Consider the following 15,328-nt stretch of genomic DNA (forward strand, 5'->3'; position numbering starts at 1 on the left):
ATGATTATAAAATGAGAAAGCTCATGAGAGAACAGACTAGCTAAATTACAAAAGCTGTATCAATCGTCAGAGGGAGAATGGCAGCATGCTAGGCTGCATAAGGTCTTCTTATTCTGAATACATTTATCCCCTCAACCAGATTCAAATCTTTCTCCATACCCATAGGGAAACAGTGTCTCCTCTTTGAAATCCTTCCATAAGGTTCACTCTGATGCTCAGAAATAAAAAGTGAATATTCATATATTTACAAGAAAGAATCTCCTTGTCATTACCTCCATGGGTCACCTACTTAGGGCGGTTGCATGTGTCTGTCGTATTGGAATTGTGGTTTTTTTTAAGCTCGGGACTATCTGAATTTGGTATCCTATTACTGATATTTAACAAATAACAAACAACAACAAACAACAGTTTCTTAGCTTTTCTTCTTAAAAACTTTAAAATTTGATATTTTGACCTCACTAGGAATTTGGATCCTTGCCCACTGGAGAATGTCTGTTTTAGAGAACAGAAATGTGGGGTAACTTGATAAAATTTTATGTTCCTCGCTCTTCAAGAGGTCAGCTACATCCAATGGTCTCTTCTGGACTTAAAAATCTATGACTCTCACACAGTTTAATTTAATTTTAAATATTACTTAGAAATTTTCATTCCTATATCATTTCTTATATCAAGTGTCTTACTTAAAGGTAGCACTCTACTTTGTTAGATGAAACATTAGAGTTTGATTTGTGCTTCTGTTAGTGCCCTCCCTGGGGCTTCAAATGACCGCAACAAAATCACTAAGGCTGTGTCTAGACTGCAGGGTTTTTTCAAAAAAAAAAAAAAAAAAAAAAAAGAGCCTTTTTTCGAAAAAACTTCACCTGAGTATAGATTACAGCCGTGTTTTCAAAATTAAATCAAAAGAGTGCGGCTTTTCTTTCGACAGCGATACTCCTCATTTCATGAGGAAGAATGCCTTTTTTTGAAAGTGCTCTTTTGAAAAAAGGAGTTCTTGAATGCAAACGGGGCTTTTTGGAAGGGGGCATCCAGACTGCTTAGGTGCTCTCTTTCAAAAAAGCTGCTCACTTTTTCGAAAGAAGAGGTTGCAGTCTAGATGCTCTTTTTCGAAAAAAGCTTTTTTGCTTGCAGTCTAGACGTAGCCTAACCTATAAACATACTGCAAAATCCTGGACAGCACTGAGCAGTTTCTATAAACTAATTAAGGTTGATCAGCTCATTTATTGGAAGGGACTTTCTAAGAAAGAGAAGCAATGGACCATGGAATCATAGAAACTAGATACTTTATATTTGTTCATGTCTACAGGTAGTCACTTGCAGTTCGTGTTGGGCACAGTTTGCCTTTCTGAGCCTATGGGAGCTGCAGGAGTGATAGCCCAGCCTGGGTCCTTCCTGCAACTCACAGGAGCCAGGAATGGCAAACTGTGGCCAATGGGAGCTGCGAGAAATCGTACCTGTGGAAGTGCAGTAAATAAAGCATCCGTGACAAGCCACAGCTAGCTTGTGGGCTGGTTATTACCCACCCTAGAAATAATCATCTAACTCAGTCTCCTGTAAGGAGATAGGATGAAGTATTACTAGAACATCCCTGGCAAATGGTTGTCTAAGGGTGTGTCTACACTACAGAGTTTTTCTGGAAAAACGGCCATTTTTCCAGAAAAACTACACTTACATCCACACTGCAATTGCATTCTTTCGACAGACACTATCTTTCAAAACAGCAGATTGCTTTTTTGATGCGCTTTTGCAGTGTGGACGTTCTTTTTCGAAAGTAGATTTTCTGGAAGATCTCTTCCAGAAAAACTTTTTCCAAAAGAAGCCTGAAGTCCAAACATAGCCTAAGCACCTTCTTAAATGTCCAGTGAAAGAGATGCTATAACCTCCACAGGTAATTTGTTCTAGTGCTAAACTGCTCTTACAGTTAGAAAGTTTTTCCTAATGTCTAATATAATTTTCCTTTGCTGTAATTTAAGCCCATTACAATTTGTCCTGTCCTTAATAACTAAGGAGAATAATTTATCACTCTTCTTTTTATGTACTTAAAGACTGTTACTATGTTCACCCTTCAGCCTTCTCCAGACTTAAACAAAACCAAAACAACTGTTTTAAAAAAAAAATCTTTCCCTATTGTTCATGTTTTCTAGGCCTTTTATCATTTTTATTGCTCTGCTCTGGACTTTCTCCACATCTTCCCCAACGTGTGCTGCCCAGAACTGGACCCAATGCTTCATTTCAGGCCTTATCAATCCTGAGGAGGGAGGAAGAATTACTTCTTGCATCTTACTTACAACGTCCTAAAACACATGACACATCCCAGAATGATGTTTACTTTTTTTCTTGAATTATTACATTGTTGAGTCAAATTTAGTTTGTGATCTATAACTCTTTTCTGTAGTACACCTTCCCAAACAGCACTATCCAATTTTGTAGTGAAGTAACTGATTGTTCCTTTCTAAGTGTGATACTTGGCATTTGTCCTTATTGAATTTTATCTTATTTTTTAGACAATTTCCCCAGTTTATCAAGAGCATTGTGAATTCTAAGCCTGTCCTCTCAACTTGGAATTGTCCACAAACTTTACCAAATTAATCTCTATTGCATTATCCAAATCACTTATTAATAGAACTGAACCCAGTACAGATCACTCACTGCAGGATCTCAGTCTATGTGCTTGTCCAGCTCGAAACTGTATCTTTCGTACAGGTTGTGCCTCCCTGCACCTGCACCCTCAAGACGTGACTGCATGGCTCTACTCCACTCCAGCAGCCACCCCACCATGTCTTGGCTGTCAGCACCACAGACTGACTCTGGTGACAGCCCCGCTGCTGCCCACCCTTGTTCCATGCAGCTGGCCACTGGCCCCACTCAGGCTGCCTGCCCTATCTGGGCTGCTGGCTCTGCTGCTGCCAGCCCTGGTCAGGCTGCCAGCCTTGAGCTGCCAACCCCAGCCAGGCTACTGACCACTGGCTGGGCTGCTGGCCCCGCTCAGGCTGCCTGCCCTGATACTGCAAGCCTTGGCCAGATTCCCAGCCCACAGACCCTCCTGCTTAGCCCCTACCAGGCTCGCAGGTCCAAGAACATCTTACAGTCATTACAGATTACAACCATTCCTATGGCTATGACAGTACTCATTGGTTCTCAGAGTCTTCTATACTCCAGTGTACTAACTATAATTTAGGAGGAAGATTTTCAAAGAGACACATAGCTGTAAGCTACCAATTCCATCAAATTTCAGTGGCAGCTGTGCAGTGAATTGTCTGTTGGTCCTTTAAAAGTCTTCTCCAATATTTCAATGCAAGAATGAAGAACATATTCAATGATTACCACAAAAGGCAAGGAACTGTTGGAGCTGAGAATGGCAATGCTATTTTTGTATGGGAAAAAGCAGGACAAACTTTTAATCTTCATGAACCCCACCTTGGTTTTGAAGGCTTTTAAATGTCAGTGTTAATCTTGGCTTTCTACAGACGGAAACCCAAGCACAAGCACATATGTGTATGCATGCCTACATGCACAATCTCTCTTATACACTAATGGAGTTAGGTTTATCACAACTCCTTCCCAGAAAACTGCCTATGGCGAAATAAGCAGCTCTGCTGAGTAGCTAGTGTTCATTCTAGCCAAAAGGAAGATATCTGGGAAGACATATTAGCGATATGAAAAATAGCCTGTAGGAGAGGACCACGTACACGACTGAGACTTAGGACCACAGTATTTAAATCCCAGTTTTGACACTGATTCCTCTGTACTGAGTTAGAGTGTGTCTACATTGCACTTGTAGCTTAAAATAAGATACTCAATTTGTGTAGCTCGCATTTTGTATCTTATTTCGATTTTATTTTGAAATAGCTTATTTTGAAATTTGGCGCTGTCTACACATTTGAAATAAATTGCTATTCTGAAACATCTGTTACTTCTTGTGGAATGAGGTTTACAGAGATGTCGGAATAGCAAGCCTGATATATTTCAAAATAATAGGCATGCTCAAAAGATGTGGAATAGCTATTTTGGGATACCGCTGGTATAGACATAGCCTTCGTCACATCGTTTGGCCTCAACATTTAATTATGGGATATGGGTCTTACTGTTTCCATGTCAATATCAAATGAATCAATTATTCATGAGACTGCTCCTAAAAATCTTACTATGCCACCCACAAGATTAGTAAACATGACCATTTGCATAATGGAATCAATGAGTTAGGTTTGTTAGAGAGGAGAAGAGGAGTGAAAAAACATTTCACATGTTCTTGTGGAGAGTTAATATAAAAGCTGTGCTCAGTACACATGGAGGTAGATCTTCAAATGGGGTACATTTTCATTGCTTCAATGCTTTCAAACAAGAGAGAGTTAAGACACAGAATTATTGCCAATATGAAATACATTTGTGTCAGAGGATGATGCTTACTCAACTAATAAAGTCAAAGTGCAAAAAGTTGGTAGTTCTAAAACTTAACTAATGTCATTATTATGTCTATAGCCATGCATAGTGATTGTCTAAAGTAACATACAAATGTATTAAAATATACATTTATATTTAATTATTGATATGCACTGTTACTGTAAAAATGATATCACTACTTGGTAAGTAAGTAACAATATTTTTACGTAAATGTCAAGTGTATCTTCAGTGGTACTATTAGTTAGCTCTCATTAAACTTACAATAATTACACAAAACTCCCATTGATTTAACTGGAGTAATCTAATTAAGGATAATACAATTTGTCACTATTTCACAGTGAACCATGCTGGACTCTAAATAAATATTGGGGGGGGGGGGTTATGATATATATATGGCAGGCATATCAATCAATAACTATATTTCCTGGTTAAACTGTAATTAGTCTCTAAACATTGTCATATTCCATAGCACAGACAAAAGATAGTGACGTATACTGCAAAAGGTAACTAATTGAGACAAAATATTATGTGACTTTTTGAGACCTGATTGGAAATTTTCAAATGTTCTTGAGTGGTAACTGAAATGAGTGCATGTCTCTACTTTGATTGATTGTGTGTGTGTTTGTATGCATTGGGTCTAGAAAGTAATTACAGTTTTCATGGCTAGAAACACGATGTCAATATTTTCATCAACATACTAATGTGAAATTTACACTGGTGTTCTAAATTATTTTTTTTATTTTGGGTAACTAAGTGATATTTTTATTAGTGTAATCACTACAAACATTGGAAAATAAACACTTGAGACAAGAACCCACTTCAGTTCCTATCACAGGCACGTTAGAGTAAACTGCAGAGATAGAGGCACTTTTAAGACAGAGTGGTAACTTGGCAGCTAAGGTTTCATAGAAGCTAGAGCACAGGTGCTAGGAAACCCCACTGGTTTCATACTAACACATTAAGCGTGGCAGTAAAGTCATTAATGTCATGACCACTTCTGCTCTGTCTAGCAAATTGGGAGTATTTCCCCTAGTTCCAATCTGCCTCGAGACAGAGGGGGTCAGGCTAGTATCTCAGTAACACCACTATAATTCTGGAGCAAGCAATTAAAGATTGATGAGGACACAGCAGTGAAATGGGGATGGACACGTGCATGCAACTAAGTGGCAGGCTGCAACTTCCATTATACTTTAGCACAAGGGAGGGATGCTACATCTTCCTCTTGCTTTCTTATACTACGCATTTAATCCGTTCCAATGTGGGATTTGCAAGGCTCCCTACCATATAAGTGCCTAACTGGCACCTGGGTTAGAGACCAGATGACTCATAATGTAAGTGACTTTCCTCACCCTAACCCTCCATGAGTCAGCTCTCTTTTAGTCCTAGCACCCACCTTCTGCAAGAGGAACAGAGGATGTAGCTGGGTGGGGAATCTCAACCCATGAGGGCTTCAAATTCTGACTTTGCTCACAAAGGCCACAAGATTTCACCTACCACATGAGCCCAAAATCATCACCAAAATCCCAGGTCCTCATTTAATTGTCTTAATCACACTCAGAACTGGCTGCAAGTGGCTGTGAATGAATACAACCATCTCAATACCTCAGGTATTATACACAATTCTACGTTACCCACTGTAGCCTGAAATGGCTGAGAGGAAAACTAACTACATACATAAAAACCCAAACTAAACCACCTTGTCCTCTTCAGTTAGCTCATGGAAGAAAATTTTCTTCCTTAAACCAGCAATAGGCTAGACCTGCAGGGTGGATTCCTATTTTTAGTTCAAATGGATTGATGGAATTGAGCCAGCAGAGGCTCCACATGACCCATGCACTAGACTAAATCCTGGGAATGGAGAATTGTGCCAAACTCTAACCATTTCCCCCCATAGGACAATGGGTTCCAGAGACTTCTAGTAAGGGAGCAGCCTACCATCCTTTGACATGTGTCTCCCTCACTTGATACTGGAATTGTCCCCTTAAGTTTCCCTGCCCATCGATAGGGGTGGGTAGCATTTAAGAAAAATTAGCCTTCTCTTCAACATGAAAAATGTCTAATTGTCTTTGCCTAGAAATATATAAAATAAATAGGTTGTGGTGAGCTGCACTAGCTAACAGCAACAAAAATTCCTGCTTCTGGAGATGCTGCATTTTGAGAGTCATTTATCAGCATCATCTATAAAATACTGTATATGAACTTGGAGTGGAGGAAAATCCTGGCCCCAGTGAAATCTAATAGAGTTTTGCCATTGACTTTCATGGGGCCAGAATATCACCCCAAATTTACACAGATGTGTGACTGGCTGACATTATAGGGCTGTGGTTTCTTCTCACTGAACACTAATATGGCTACTTTCAGTCTCAGCCTTACTGCCTGACAGTTGCCAGGAAACCCACACAATACTCGTATTATTAATGATCAACTCTTCTGCTTCAACTGAATATTAAAAATCACAATAATAGTAATGTCCAAAGCACAGAAGGGGGAGGGCTTCTGTTTCTTTCATATGGTGACATCTATGAGAATGTAGAAGCTTCAATGTGAATCTGTCAGCAGCAAAAGCAATTAATGGTATTTGTGATATGCTTACACACAGACACTAAACCAGAAACATTACTGCAGCAATTACAGGATATGTACTAATGTCAAAATAAAACAAGTCATTGCCAATCCAAAATTAGTCATATTCAGTGGATCTCTTTTTATGTTCAATTACTGTTAATTTAATAAATGATGAATGTGCAATGTAAGGAAAATAGAAAAGAAAAAAAATTTAAACTATGTTTTACTGCCAACAGTTACAAAACCACAGCTTGACTATGTTTACAAAAAAGGCTTCTCTCTGTGTGTGGTGTGCAAGGATAATTGAATGTTTAACACATTTTTAAAGACAAATCACATTTGTTTGTGCACTAGACGCACAGCAATTCATTTCTAATTGAAGAGGTATTATGCAGTAATTGTTTATTAATATATGTTCCCTTATTGCAGATTCTGCCAGCCAGAAAACAAGGCTCTTTAATTTCAGTAGAAACATCTTTAAAACTCTTGCAAAGAACAATGCATACCTGAAATTTAAAATGAAAAATATATCAACAGCCATGTATTTATAAGGTAAGTATTATGAACAGCCACTGTACTTCTTCTTGTACTTTTCTAGATTTTAGAAGAATTCATCTTCCCATAACATCTTGTATTCCATTCCCCTTTTGGCCCGGATACCCCTATTAAGCTTGAGAACCAAAACTTATGAAAGACATTAAAACCTGTGAAGCTTTGCTCCCAATGCCAATTCACATACCACTTGGCTTTCCTTCCACTTCTACATTCTGTATGTTTGGTAAGCTCTCTCAAGTAACCTACAAAGAGATAGAGGCCATTGGGATAATACAATGGTTGGATGCCAGAATATCATTAGGTGAAGGAAATGAGAAACACTGTTACTTTATGGGAAATATGTGAGAAAAATGTTTTCTTATTTTTCTCCAATGCTTACGTTAAAATTTAGCAGGCATACTTAAAGTGGAGTAGGCTAGGATTTTTGCAGGCATCTAAGTGCCAGAGGAGCCCAGATCATATTGAATTTCAGAAGGAGTTAGGTGCATAACTTTTAAAATCATAGCTCCTGTCTTCTGCTGATTCATCAGTCAATGCAATTAGCTCCCCCAAAAACAAATCAAAACACAGTAATATAAATTAGTTATCAACTAAGGAAATGAAGTTTATTATTGAACTGTCCTGGAACAAAATGTTTTGGGTAGTTCAAACAAACCACAAATTTTTAAGTTCATGTCAAGCTCCCAGACTCACTCTGAGTTTTGAGATGAAGATAGTGCTGGACTCCAAATTGGATGCATATCAACACTGGGGATTGCTATGTCATGAGGAATGCCTCATTCTCCTACTGTATATTTTACTGGCTAGCATTGCGATGCCATTCAATTTTGTGTGAACCATACTATTTATTAGTCAGTAATGCACTGAATGTGTCATAATATCCTTGTTGGAAAGTCATGCAATAGAAGTGTCCAGTATTATAGTCAACAAGTAGTCCCATGGTACCTTAGAGACCCACAGAAATATATGTAGTATCATGTACTTTTGTGGACGATACCCACATCTTCAGATGAGCTTCCAGCAAAAGCTCATGATAATATGTATAAAAGTCTCAGAAGGGTAGCTGTGTTAGTCCGTAACTAAAAAACATAATAAACAACAACAGTCCTCTAGCACCTTAGAGACTAATCAAAATATATAAATAGAATCAAGAGCTTTCATTGGAACAACCCACTTCCCCAGATGACAAATATGGGGTAAGCAGTATATTTATTAGTTTCTAAGGTGCCACAGGACTACTCATTGATTTTAAAGTTAAAGACTTACATGGCTAGTCCTCTGAGACAGTATGTCTCATATTTTGACATGCAGTGGAAATTTAATGCCGTGCACATGCCTCAATTGCCACAAAAGCAATTGTGTCTGTATATTTGATTATAGTATACAATAGAACTGAATTTTTATTTTCTTTTATATTGAAGTGTGATTCTTTGCCATTAATTTTAGAACTGTCATTTCTTGAGCTATATCACACCTTCCAACACCACATCAATGTTGCAGTAACAACAGTGACAAAAATAGACGCTACCAATAATCGCACTGCTAAAGAAAGAGTCCTGCAATCTTCCAGTTGCCCAAGGAATGGATAGTTTTATAAAGGGCGTCAGTGAAGTTAGAGTTGGTGGTCGAACAACCTTATAACCTAGGTTACCTTATGAGAGTTTTATTGAGTGATGCTTCACTCTGTTTGATCTCTGCAGCTTTTATAAGGCCTCAGATGCACAGAGGTAAAGAAAATGCTGGTACATATTGTAAAACCACAGAGAAGAAACAGATTTTGATCTGTGATTATTTAAAATTTCCTCAGAGATTGCTCAATTCTATGTGTTATCCCCCCTTCTCCAGATCCTTTCCCTCTCTACCACATAGCTTATTTATTAAAGGTGGTTATTGCTGCAGTTTGTGTAAGATCTGATGAGACTCTGAAGTCTCTTACCATAAATTGGAGGCTTGCCAGCTCAAGGGTCACTGAAGTCATAGTTGGATGCTAACACCAGAAATCTAATTTGGAATTTACAAATGGAAGCCTCGATCTCAAGTGTGTGTGCTTGTCTGTAGAAAAAATGTTTTATGACATTTGGTGCCAGCGTGATGCCTGTGATGTTCTGTGTCAAATAAAGCTTTGTGTAGTATCCCAGCTTCCATTAGTCTTCAGAGAGGCCCATCAATGACAACATTTATAACATACTGAATAGCAAGGTTGAGTTAAGCAGAAATATATCTGGTTTTTGAACCTCATTGTGATTTCCTCCTGTTGGCTCTTAAAAGACAAAAAGAAAGATCATCATTAATTATTTATATTACAGTAATGCCCAAAGGCCCACTCAAGTTCAGGGCCTAACCATGCTGTACAGATACACGGAAAAATAATGATCCCTTTCCTGAGAGTTCACAATCTATTTAAATTATCAGAAAGGAAGAAATTGAATGCCACCCCAGATAAGATTTTTTTCCTCTATTGATGTGGATGGCTATTACAAGTGGATAGCCTAAAAATGCTGATGACAAGTTTTAAGCATGCTTGAGATTTTAAGTGAATTTTTCTGAGTGCACAGAGGGGTGCTAAAAGGGATTTTTTGCACGTGGATGGTGGCAGCATTTCAATCAAGGTCAGAGAATCTGTGACCTAGGGGAGCTTTAAGACAAAGCCTTTAGTGGCAGGGTATTTTAAAGTTTCTTGTGGGCCCCCACCTTCTGCACTAGAAGTGCCAGAGTGGGGAACAGCCTTAACAGTTGTATTTAGAGATGTTATGCAGAAAGAATTGGCAAGTTTTAAATATAGCCTAGATATAAAAACCTAGGATGTGTGCCAAGTCAAAGGCAAAGCTCAAGTTTGTTGGTGTGAGTGATGGGCAGAACGTAAATGTTGTCCATAATGACCAGGAAAGAAGGTAGAGGGAAAAGTTTTGGGGGAGAAGACTACAAGCCTCTGTTTTAACCACATTAATCTTGAACTGATGTCTAGACATCAGTGAGGAGATGTGAGAGAGACAGTTCAAGTACAGTAGATTTCCAATAATCCAGAACCTAGGTGGTGCCGGATTATCGGATATGCCGGACTATAAAATGGGGTTTTTATATATATATATATATATATATATATATATATATATATATATATATATATATATATATATATATATACACATACACATACACACACACACACACTGTATACATTATATACTGTATATAAAGTGTTCTTAACCATTTTTATTGTACATACCGTATACAGTATACTGTGATGTTTTAGTTTTTTTAACACTTTTCGCTCGGTTCAGCTGCTGCCGCTGCTACTTTGTGACTCGTTTTTTGCCAAAGCTCACTCACTAGGCTCATGAGATTTTGATGCTGGACTATCAGGAGTGCTGTATAATTGGATGCCGGACTATTGGAGTTTTACTGTATTTAGTTTGGACTGAAGGCAACCAATATGGAGCACAGAGGTACCTCTGTGAGCTATCAGCATAGAGTTGGTAGTGAAATGTGCTTTTGGATAAGATTACTAAGAGATGAAATGCAAAGGTAAAAGAAAAGGAGATCAAGGACTAAAACTGGGGGAACCCACATAGAAAGCTGAAGGGGGAATTAAGAATTTGTTAGAGCCCTTGGAGGGCCAGGCATCCTAGTGGTTAGCTCACCTGGCATCCTTTTGTGTCTATCAGAGTGGTAAAGGTATTTGGTTCCTGACTGCTCCCCCCCCCCCCCCCATCTATGTCTAGACCTTTAGCCTTAAGTAGATCAGGGTAGGGAGATCTGGGCCCTCTATCTCCATCGGATTCTAGACCTGAAGCATGCTTGGCAGGGCTGGAGGAGTGGTGCTATCTGGGCCCAGAATTGCCTTTTAACCCTTTCTGGCTTTGTATGAATAACTCATCATGAGGAAGATTATCTGAAGGTGTGATTAGGGAGGTAGGAGGATAAGCAGGAGAGGACCCAATTTCAAGAAGAGCATAGTTGACGTGGTCAAAAGTCACATGTCTATCTTTTGATTGCAGGGTATTACTACATCACTGTAGTATCTCAATACCTTCGCATAAATCAGTAGAAGAGTGAAATTCTTACTGGATTTCCTCGTGTCTCTGACACACCTTCATTTTCTGGATAAACGTCTGCTTGGCTTATAAACTCTTCACTACAGTTATTATGGCTTTGTGCCAGAGGACATAGTGTGTATGTATGTGTAACTTTCAGGTCCTATTTTGTGTGCTTGTTTTTTTGAAGGGAGAGGGCCTGGGAGAGGAAGGTACAAAAATTGTCTGTGCTATGAATACCATCACACATGTTTTGGTGAAAAGGAGAGAGTCTAGAGAAGGGCCCATGCTACTCAATTGAGGTCCCATCCAGATTGATGAGTCTTGAAATGTTAGGGGTGTGACAGGATACAATCTCAAACTCTGAGACTTCCAGGGATTCAAATGGATAACTGGGAAGCAGACACCCACTCTAGTGAGTGTTCAGCACCCACTGGTAGCCCCACCAATCAGCTCTTCTCTCTCCCCTCCCTGCTGGGGATACATGTCCCACAGTGTGTGGGAGGCAATGTGTGGACACTTCCTCTAATGATTGGCTCAACTGAGATGTGCATAGGAGATTCAGTGCATTGGTAGGACCACTAGAATGCAATTAGGGCAGGAGAATGCCTCCTATAGATTCCTGGTTATCAAAAGGAAACATGGTCCTGGTTAACCCTACTTCTAGGGTGCACCATAGTGCCATATAATAGGGTGTTATGTTACCAGGTAGTGTAGAGGAAGGAGAGACAACCTCTCTGTTCCTTTGATTTCCATGGTAAAGAGTAGTTTGCCCTTCTGGGTCCACGCTTTCCTCAGCACAGGACCTACAATTGTACCTTGCCCTATGTGGTCCATGTAAAGTATTGCATAGATGTGGGAGTTTCCTCAGGATATTGACCAGAGATTATTTCCCTTATGTACTGATTTTATTAGTATTTTGTGCTGAATGCTATACCTTATCCCTGCTTATAATAATACATTATATATTTTATTTTAAAGTAGTAAAACATGGCTATCACTACCCTGTGTTCTTTTTGCACTTATTCTAAGCACTAAGGGTATGTATACACTATGGGATGAGGTCGAATTAATACATGCAATTTCAGCTACGTTAATTTCATAGCTGAAGTTGAAGTACCTTAACTCGACTTTCGGCACTGTCCACATGGCAGGAAGTCAAAGGGAGAACACTCTCACTTCAACTTCCCTTATTGCTCCTCCTGGAAGCAGGAGTACCAGCATTGACCAGACTATCCCTCAGGTCAAATTAGCATTTCTTCACTAGACCCACTAATTCAAACCCTGGAAGATCGACAGTTGCAGCTTTTTGATCTTCTTACTCTATCAGAGAGGAAAAGAACTATATTTCCCATTGAAAATCTTAGGCTTTTAGCCAGGTTTTGCCAGGAGGTGGAATAATAATGTTTTCCAAACTGTCTGAATTTATTGCAGTCATTTTAATGTCCATGGAAATTTCTCTGTGATACTACTATTTTTTCCCCTGAATACCATTTTGTATACTGCTGTATTGCAATCTGTATGTAAACTCAGCTCTTATAAGGGTTACTGGAAGTTTTGTCATTACCCTTTCCTTCAGAAGGCTTAGTATTTTATTGGTCTAGCAGACTGAATAAACCCATTTACCCATGTTTGGGTGATTTAACCACACAAAATAAAATCTCCCACACACATCAAAAGAATTCCTGGTCTGCTAAAAAGAGTGAATACATCTGATGCTAAAATTAAGCATTCTGTTCGAGTTTCCATTCCTCCTCTCAGCTACCTTTTAAGTGCAATGTTGGGAAAGGCTTCACTAAAGGATTAATTTGTTTATAAAATCTCACAGCAGGTTGTCCAATGTTACAAACAGTATTTTAGAATAATGAAAATAAAGCACTAGGCACCTTTTGTGTGTCAACTGAAAATCAGTACTTTAATATTAGACTAACCATGAAGACTAGGCAGTCTATGTGTAGTATGAGTGAAAGTTTGAAGGGATTAAATCTCATTGTATGGTATACGCTGTATTATTTGACACATATAACAGAAAAAAAATGCATTAAATGAGGCACATTCATCCCATGATTCTCACGATTTCACACATTCCCCCTCCCCCTTGAGTTGTCTTGTTTTCAGATTTCTCAGAGTTTACTTTGTTCGTGATAGTGGAGAAAGGAAGGGTCTTTTTTCCAATTGCAGGGACTGAAAGGTCAAAATTTAATTATAAAACCCGCTTGATTACACAAGTTCTCTAAATTACTTGCCATTTTATATTATGGAAGCATTGTTAATAACCCCACAGTTACTACTGCATTGAGATTTGCACTTAAAGTAGGATTAAAATCTTTCTATTTCACACTTCATTGATTGAATTTAGTTTCCAGGTTTCACAGAACAACTTTTCAGAACACAGCTAAATTTTCTATTCTGTATTATATTGTTTACTTTCTTTTCCTAAACAAAGGGAAGTGTGATTTCAAAATGATCCCATCACGATTTCCAGTTTGCTCCCCTAAGAATCAGTGGGGTTGCCAAACCATCAGGATTGTCCTGAAGTCTTTGTAAATTATAGATTAATCTTCAATTAAAAATTATGTCATGTAATGGAATGTGTCCAATGTATGAATTTCTTGCACCCAGAGTGACCCAAACTTCAAACATGATTCATACGTACAATTTCACCTCATGTATGCCATTTATCAAAGTATTCCACTATTCCACTGCCTTTCAATACCATGATTTAGCTCTACAAGGAGATGTGTTGAAACTACTCAGTCCTACCAGTTGCATTACTTTCTCTCCTACTGCTCAGATTCCCTCCTACTCCTTCTGTCTGAAAAACACCCTAATCACTCCTAACTAGTGCTAGTCAAGGAAAGTTTGATGAAACTACATTGACTGGAATATGCAAGTTCCAACAAAATCAATTTCATTCCAGAGGAAAGCTGTGGAAGAAGAGTTCAAAACAAATCAACAAACTTATACAACCGTATCTCAAACCTTACACTTTTAACATTAGATACACTGATAAAACATGTTATGCTACTACATATGTCTACAGCAAAAACACCCTAATTTATCTAAGGTTGCATGTTGTACATGCAAAATACCTTCTGTATGGATTTTCTTATTAATTAACCTTGTGAAGTTTGCAGCTTAGTAGGTTGCATGTGGGTGGAGTTAACCTAGTTATCGAGTACAGATTGTACAGAAGAGGCACATGAGTTCTGAGAGGTGGAGGAAGATGATATGTGCAAACTGTTGGTACCAGTTGGTGACAGGTGTACAATGCAGATGCTTATTCAATACAGAGTTTGCTTCCTTAATAAATCAGAATTGGAAATAGATTAGAAGACATACTCTCAAGAAGATGGACAGTGGGGTTGGAGATACTAATTAGTGGTACAGTGAGGAAACAGACCACTCTTCCCCACCCCTTACCCATCAGATGAGGAAGGGATGTGGAGGTTTCAACAATGATTCTGAGACCAGATCAATAGGGCAGTGAGGTATTCAGCAGTCCTCCCCAAGTGGAATGGTATGCCACAGAAAGGATGACCTGTCCTGTATGTCATGCCAGAGAGTTCCCAGATGTGCTACATAGTAAAGTTGCAGCCTGATTAAATCATATTCCTTGTCTTTCTTTCTGAAGTGCCTGGGACAAGTGCTATTGGGCTTGTAAGGTAAAAAATTTTGGGGAAACCTCTTTGCATGATTTGCAGACTGATAAATTCCTCACTCTGATACACAACAGCAGCTGTGAAGGTCATAAGTTTCTCATGCAACGCAGACCT

General features: G+C 38.8%; 1 protein-coding gene across 5 annotated transcripts in view; it reads right to left on the bottom strand.

Moving 5' to 3' along the window:
- The window catches only part of IL1RAPL1 (interleukin 1 receptor accessory protein like 1), a 1,160,102-nt gene that overhangs the window by 550,364 nt on the left and 594,410 nt on the right, over positions 1 to 15,328 (bottom strand). The window contains exon 1 of one of the 5 annotated variants that reach the window (XM_075913282.1): positions 7,703 to 7,749. The exons of the other annotated variants lie outside the window; for them this stretch is intronic. The gene's annotated coding sequence lies outside the window, so the exon portion shown is untranslated. Of the gene's footprint in view, positions 1 to 7,702; positions 7,750 to 15,328 lie in introns of those variants that run through there. 5 annotated transcript variants of the gene reach the window in all.

The sequence above is a fragment of the Pelodiscus sinensis genome, chromosome 1 (genome assembly GCF_049634645.1).
Source record: "Pelodiscus sinensis isolate JC-2024 chromosome 1, ASM4963464v1, whole genome shotgun sequence".
Taxonomy (NCBI): Eukaryota; Metazoa; Chordata; order Testudines; family Trionychidae; genus Pelodiscus; species Pelodiscus sinensis.